The 6,812-nt window shown below is 32.9% G+C and overlaps 1 long non-coding RNA gene across 1 annotated transcript; it reads right to left on the minus strand.

The window, feature by feature from the left end:
• Positions 1-1,292: 1,292 nt before the first annotated feature.
• On the minus strand, positions 1,293-2,316 carry LOC133203703 (uncharacterized). Its single transcript, XR_009723450.1, has 3 exons — positions 1,949-2,316; positions 1,639-1,716; positions 1,293-1,435 (listed from the first exon to the last, which is right to left on the minus strand). It is a non-coding gene; the product is annotated as an uncharacterized LOC133203703 (long non-coding RNA).
• Positions 2,317-6,812: the final 4,496 nt, after the last annotated feature.

The following is a 6,812-nucleotide window of genomic DNA, read 5'->3' on the forward strand; positions in this document are numbered from 1 at the left end:
AGCCCATGTTGAAGCCCATTTATTAATTTTATCTAAGTCAGACGTAAGTGATATTGCTGCTGCATTAACATCATTATCTACAATTATAAACAGTGATGTATCATCTGCAAATAACCTTGTATTATTAGCTAAATTATCAGTTATGTTCGCTTATATTCGCTGAATTACAAGAAAGTTGCATATTAATTTTATTTTTATAAACATTGTATTTCTCGATATCGAGATAATTGCGCTTTGTGAAAAATTACTTTAAAATCATTCAGAATCTTTCATATTATTTCGTCTTACTGTTTATCACTCGCTCGTTTTACTAATCTTAACTGACTTCAAATTCAATGCATTTCGAATGCCGAAAAGACCACTTTGTTTGCGTATTAAAGAAACAGTTTATTTATCTCTCTAATGTTATTATTTAACGAGTTGCTATTTCTTTCATGAACATTAAACAGCATGTATATAATTATCACGATAATTGTAGGTGGAGGTCACATTTTTAATTGTCAGGAAAATCGAAAATAAAATTAACTACTTTTGAGTTTGTATTATTTTCTTCCTAACTTACAATATTATTGCATACAAAATACTAGGTCGGACGCAAGTAACCTAAATATTTCACTTGTATTTGAAAATTCTATCGAGCGTCGAATGAATTTTACCCGTTAAAAAGTGTACAAAAAAACCTTCCTATGCAGTTTTCTTTGGGAATCAATTGCCTTAGATAGTCTACTCCGACATGTGTTGACAAAACTCACGCAATGAGAAGCCATACATTTCAAACTTGTGACCTCTTGGTCAGTGCATGTGAAGATTACGCACGACAATTAGTGTCTGGAAAACGAAGTATGTTTTATAAATGATTTGACAGGTTAAGATTTGTTCTCATTCCAAATTAAATACAAGTTTACACAATCCCGTTATTTCTTTGTTATTTTATACCGTCAGTTATATTAGAAATTGTTTTAAAAACGTGTTGTTTAGGAAGATTAACCTTATGCATTTGTTTTATTTCATCTAATAAACTGAATTTTCCCATGATACGAATTACTCGTACATGCATGTAAGTACGCGTAAATGCAGTCTTATTTGTTTATGTGGAAGAGCGCCCAAAATAAAAACACTTCGAACTCTGGAATTTCCCTATTTTACTGTTTAAATCATAGGTCCGCTCAGCTGACGAGTTGTTTTAATAACAGTTATAAATTATATTCAAAAAAGTCCTGGCCAGCGATCGTTACGCTTGGTTACATTGCAATTAAACAGGTATATACTAATAAGATATTAAGATACTGTAACGGTGTCTTATTATAAATCTTGAGCATGGAAATATAAATAAGTCCGTTTCAGGGTTCTACTGACATCTCCATTTATTACATTCACAGATGAACACATAGAATAGTTGGAATAATGGAACAATGAAGGAATTTGGAATAATGCCCTGAAAAATCATAATAACAAATAATAAATACATAGCATAAAATATTCTGATATATCCGTATCAATATAGTAATTACAATCTGCAGTTAACAGATACACTGCATAAAGGGAGGTAACTCTGTACATGATTTACATACAATCAATGCCCCCTTTTAATATTACGCTTTGAAAAATATAAAAACATTAATATCATAAATATCATACCAATCTATGGGACTGAGCCTCTCCCATTCATTGTAGTCACAATATGGCTCACTGTACACGTATGTCCAGATCATAAAACTACAAATTATCATAGTTTACATAAATAAACCTATCATCATAAAAACATCTAGTAGATATATATAAAATAAAAAAATACTTTCAATAAAACAGTTACTCCTTAATTACTGTCTCTCAAATCAGATTCTGACTGTGCTAGTGCTATGGAATTAACTTTGGCAAAATTACAGATTTTACAGTTAAATCAAATATTAGAAATCATATTAGAATTAGTATATAAATGTTATCTTACCTTAAGAGAGAAAAGTATTGTCTCTGTCAATGTCAGAAGGTCATAATTATAAAACTTCGTAAATACAACCCTTTCTGGACAAATACTGGACAAAGAATGACCATAACAAACAACTTTTTTTTGGAGGGAAAAATACTGAACCAATAAAACACAACCTTACAAAGTCCAAACCAATGAAAACAGTGAATACTTCAAACCAAAGACCAAAGACCAGAACCTTCATAACCCAAGGCAATAATAATTAAGTACAGGTACTGCCTGTTCTACTTGGGTGACCTTTAAAGATTTAATAATGCATTTATATTTACAATTTAAAAACATATGAAATACATTATAGATTTATTAAATAAATTAATAAATCTAATACTGTAACAATACTATCGGTATATATATTTTCACCTAATGTGTTTTCATTGAGTGTTTTCATAAAAATAAATTGCTGGAGAATTCGAATATCATGTTCTCCCTGATCATATCGATAGCGCGTAGAAACAGCGGTATATGAACACACGCTTTTGTGTACAAAGCAAACGTGTAAATCAAAAGGATGGGGAAAAACGATGAAATAAAAACATTTCTCTATCAACTGAAATTATTGTCTTTAGACAGATAAAAATAAATGAATATTCGCCTGAGAACATGCGAAAATTATACCCAAATACAATGTAACGAAGGATTTTCGGTTTAATCCGAGTACACAATAACAATGTTGTGTACATGTATGAAATGGGGTTCGTTTAAGGAATAATAAATACAAACACCATGTTGTTGTTGTGGATAAGTGTATTATCAGTATTATCACAGCTCTGAAATAAATATAAACAATCATAAATATTTTATAACAAAGCATACATGTAGATCACTTGCCAGATAGCACGGTCAAATGAAGAGTTATTTCCCTTTAATTGTGCTCATAGATAAAACATTAAGAGTTATCTTTCTTAATCAATAATATGTACAAAGTATGAACACTCTGGAATATATAGATAAAACAATGAGATCAAATGATACTGAACTCTTCCAGAATAATATAATTATATAGACAATATTCAAAATATATATACATCATACCTATATGTGATATAGAGCCATAACTCCAATATATATATATAGCTGAACACAGCTGTACTCTATTCAGTGATCTGTGTATGAATAATATAAATATAACTTTACTATATTACACACTTATTGTCACAGATATAAAATATACTTATTACTCTGAATATTTACAAAGTCGTAAAATAATCACACAAACTGAACTTTCATACTTTATATTAGAATATTATTATTTGGGAATTTACCAGATAAACAATTAAGTAGAGATAATGAAATTAGTAAAAGTAAACTTACATTCTGTCCTGTCTTGGTCATTGTCATAAATAAGTCATCATTTCAAAAGCCAATATGTCTACTCAGACCAAGATCTCCAACAAAAGTAATTAACTAAGTAAAAACCAAAAGAGAGGGAAACTAACCAACCAATGAAATCCAAGTTGGCCTGGACACTACACAAGATATATATAGAAAGGGACAGGGGTTTAAATGACCACTGTGATGTCATACATCTATAAATAACTCATGAAACACAGATTGATGTAAATAATTCCATGTGGATTTATTCAATAAATGAAATGCTGTAAAGAAATAAATATGACAATTTAACTGAATTAATGTAATCCTGAAATATAATAATTAATATATGAAATAAATCACCCTATCACATACTTTCCCTCTTCGTGAAATGACGTCCTCGTCATTTACTATTTCATAGAGAAATAACGACTGTAAAATAAAGTAAAGTCATATAAAACATAGAATATCACTGAAAATTTATTTACACTTACCGAACTGACTGACTGACTTAATGTACTTATCTTAACTAATTCTTACCTGTAATAATATCTATCAGAGCCTTTTCTACGAGTTCTTTACTGTTGTTGGAATGAAATACATTGCTGGAAGCTAATGTCTGCAAATAATCAGCCCTTGTTTTCCAGTCTGGTTGTTGTTTTGCTATCTGTTGGTTTACTATATAGTCTCCACTAGTGATCCATGATGTTGTTTTCTTTACTCTTTTAGATCTTCTTGGTACAGTCTTTGGTATCTGTTGTTCATCAGCTGAGTCTTCATCAGAATTGGTATTATCCAAATCGTCATTACCAGCTTCTGCTTGTTGTTTTGTATCTGTAGACTGTTCTGTTTCCTTCATATCAGTGTCTTCTGTAATGGTAGCTACTGAAGTACCTGTGTCATCAACATGTTCAGCAGGTGAAGGTATTCCGGAACTACCCTCATCTTCAGCGCTCTCTTCTTCATTGGCCAATGTATTCTCCTGTGGGTTACTTTCTATCCCAGAAGCAGGTGTACTAATCTTGCTGTGAGCAATAGGTGCTGCTTCATGTACTAACATTTCTTCATTACTGCTCTCTGAGTCACTATCCTCATGTTGTGAGGTACTCTTCTGTTTGGATCTTCTCGTGACTCGAGGTTTTGTTAATTTCCTAGGTGCTGGCTTAGGCTTTTCTGTTGGTAATTCAAAATCTAAGTGTCCAATTGGTAGTAAAAGGTTCCGATGTAAAGTTCTTATACAGGTGTTGTTGCTTTCTTTCCTTACAATATACACTGGAACTTCTTTGTTTGGTTGACTCTGCACTATATATGGCTCTTCCTCCCATTTATCTGATAATTTGTGAGTGCCTTCGAATGCAACTATCTTGACCAATACTCTGTCTCCTGGCTGAATGACAGCATCTCTTGCCTTGATGTCATAATTCTTCTTCTGTCTTCCCTGGGCATTTTGGATAGATTTCTGTGCCAAATGGTAAGAATGTTCCAATTTAGATTTCAAAGATTTTATGTAGGAATTCAGGTTTTCGTGTTGATTTGGTCCATCTGTTTTGAAAATGAGATCTATTGGAAGTCTGGGTTCTCGTCCGAACATAAGAAAGAAAGGTGATTGGCCTGTTGTTTCCTGTTTCATCGAATTATAGGCATGAACCAAAGTTGAAATGTGTGACTTCCAATCCTGTTTTTGGTAATTTTCAAGTGTTCCTAACATCTTTAGAAGAGTCCTGTTGAAACGTTCTGTTAAGCCGTTGCCCATTGGGTGGTATGGTGTTGTTCTCGACTTGCTTACTCCAAGAATGTTGCAGAGCTCCTGTATGATTTTGGATTCAAAATTTGCACCTTGATCACTATGTAGCCGCAAAGGTATCCCATAATGGACGATGAAATGATGAAATAATGCCTCAGCTGTGGTTTTGGCCGTTTGGTTCCTTGTAGCTACAGCCTGCGCAAATCTAGTAAAGTGATCGGTGATGACCAGGATGTTCTCATATCCTCCTTTTGATTTTTCTAATTTAAGATAGTCTACATGTACATGCAGAATACCTCTTTTTTATCCTTCGCCAATGTGTTCCTCCTTAACGGAAAAAATTATCAGTAAATTATATTATACCGAACGAGGTTGAAAAATGACGAACTTTATTTCTTAAAATTAACAGCAATTATCAGACTTTTCTCATATCACTGTAAAAATGCCCTAAAAACTAAAACCGTCTGGTTTGACTTTGTCAACGCGTTTTAGATCGGGTTCGAGATTTTTATTAAATATCTGGAGTATTTCGCTTATTCTGCAAGTCTTTATAACAAGATTAGCTTTTTTAAAAAAAAAGCTGAGAGTCAGCCACTGGAATACAGAAAGTTTCTTTCTTGGTTTGTGATGGTATGTGATTTGTTTTATCCATCATGTTGTGTTCATTAAAAGTCATTGTCGTCTAAGTTAAAATTCGCCCAGTCGTTTTCTTATTTGTAACATAATTCTGTACATAATAAATAATAAAGCATAGAATAAATTTTAGTTAAACTACATCGTGATCATTATGATGACCTCCAATTAATTTCTCTTGGGCGCGGACATCAGATAAAGTTCGTCTCGGAAATGAACAAAGCCACTATGATCCCAATCATTGAACGTGTAAGTATGTATACATTTTCATTTTTACTGTTAAATTCTATAAATAATATAGATTATGATGCTGAAAAGGAAGGTAGACCTTGGGTTAGATTGTGTTAATTATTATTAGATAAAAGTTTTTTAATCGTGCAGGTTCGAGGCAATGCATGATAGGGGAAGGGGGAGGGTGCATACTGTATGTATATTTAATTCAATTTAATTCTAAATTTAAGCATCCATTTTTGTGTTATTAGGAAAGAAAAGAATTGCTTCCAAAATAAAGTAATAAACTGGAGATTCAAATATTTTATACACACAGTACGTATACCCTAATATGATACTGGATTCCATCTCGCTCACTCTCTATTGGGGGGGGGGGGGGGGGGGCTGTCTATAAATCCGCGCAGTTTCTCTCAACTATCGCAGTTCTACTGTGGTCAGTTTCTCACCTGTGGGCGCGTTCACGTGCACAAGCGGCACTTACATGTACATGTCTATCATCGTGTAAATTATAAGAATTTACACATCTTAAGTGATATTCTGACGTTTTCATAACTTTCATCATTAAAGTAAAGAGATTCTTTTTTTTTCACTGTCTTGGGACCTTTGTGCAAGTGGATTATTGTGTGAATTCCGACCCGTACCTGTCTTATGCAAGGCATTGATCGAGGGAGTCTTGCATCAGGCATTCAGAGGAATACACACAAATCCTTGAACTTGCAACGGCGATTGAGGGTATATATCAAGTGTTAAATGTGCTCTGCATATAAACTTCTCATCTTCTATAAGAAGCACTGAAATATTTTCATAATATCATATTTCCCACTTAGAACAATCTCTTCTTTAATTTTTCGTCGAGAACGACGAAGAACAATGCAGTCTATAAATAGATCGAGGTCGCGTCTTTGT

This window comes from Saccostrea echinata, unplaced genomic scaffold (assembly GCF_033153115.1).
Source record: "Saccostrea echinata isolate AGI-Se365-2 ecotype Australia unplaced genomic scaffold, CSIRO_AGI_Sech_v1 ptg000051l, whole genome shotgun sequence".
In the NCBI taxonomy this organism is placed as follows: Eukaryota; Metazoa; Mollusca; class Bivalvia; order Ostreida; family Ostreidae; genus Saccostrea; species Saccostrea echinata.